We start from the raw sequence: 729 nt of genomic DNA, 5'->3' as shown, positions 1-729 counted from the left end.
CGGTGCCCAAGTCGAGGCTGTACATTGGGAGCAGCCTGTGACAGTGGGAGGTGTCCCTGCCCATGGCAGGGGGGGAATGGGATGGGATTTAAGGTCCTTTCCAACCCAAACCATTCTGGGATTCTGTGATTCTTATCTCAATGCCATATCCTCAGGACCTCTGCAGCTCCCTGCATCCACTGACTGGGAATTTCTGAGCCAGGAAAACATTTTAACAGAGCAGTGGATTAAAAGATAAATCTGCCAAAGATCCTGGCTCTCATACCTGAAGAAAGACTGATGAGAGCAGGAGCTTCAGATTCATTTCTCACTGAAAAGGTTACACAGAAAGCAGTCTTAGTTAAAAGTCCAGTCGATGGAACATATTGGGGATTTCTTTTTTGTAGGCATTTGACATTTTAAAGATAGACCAGATAAATACCATTACTGAGAAACTGTATCAAAGGGAAGATATTCTAACCTTGGAATAAAAGTTCATTTTTATCTCTGTGTGAAGTGGATCAAGGACTTTCTGCATGAAGTTCTCTTTTCCCCTTTATCTTTCTTGCAGCATTTGATATTACTGAAATTGTTAGATGGCAGTTACAGATTCGTAGGAGATGATTTACATTGTAAAGTACACGAAGTTTCTGGTCCAAAGAATTGTTTGCTTATAGCTGTGTGGAAATAAATTGGTTTATGCTGTTAAATTAACTTGTTCTTGGGCAGGTTTTCACTTGCAGGAACAAT

General features: G+C 40.9%; 1 protein-coding gene across 1 annotated transcript in view; it reads left to right on the top strand.

Annotated features, from left to right (window-relative positions):
• The window catches only part of DOCK1 (dedicator of cytokinesis 1), a 244,271-nt gene that overhangs the window by 133,047 nt on the left and 110,495 nt on the right, over positions 1-729 (top strand). The gene's annotated exons all lie outside the window — the stretch shown is intronic.

Source organism: Corvus brachyrhynchos, unplaced genomic scaffold (assembly GCF_000691975.1).
Source record: "Corvus brachyrhynchos isolate BGI_N302 unplaced genomic scaffold, ASM69197v1 scaffold514, whole genome shotgun sequence".
In the NCBI taxonomy this organism is placed as follows: domain Eukaryota; kingdom Metazoa; phylum Chordata; class Aves; order Passeriformes; family Corvidae; genus Corvus; species Corvus brachyrhynchos.
Note: the sequence above shows the minus strand (reverse complement) of the source record. Positions and strands in the feature narration are given on the sequence as shown.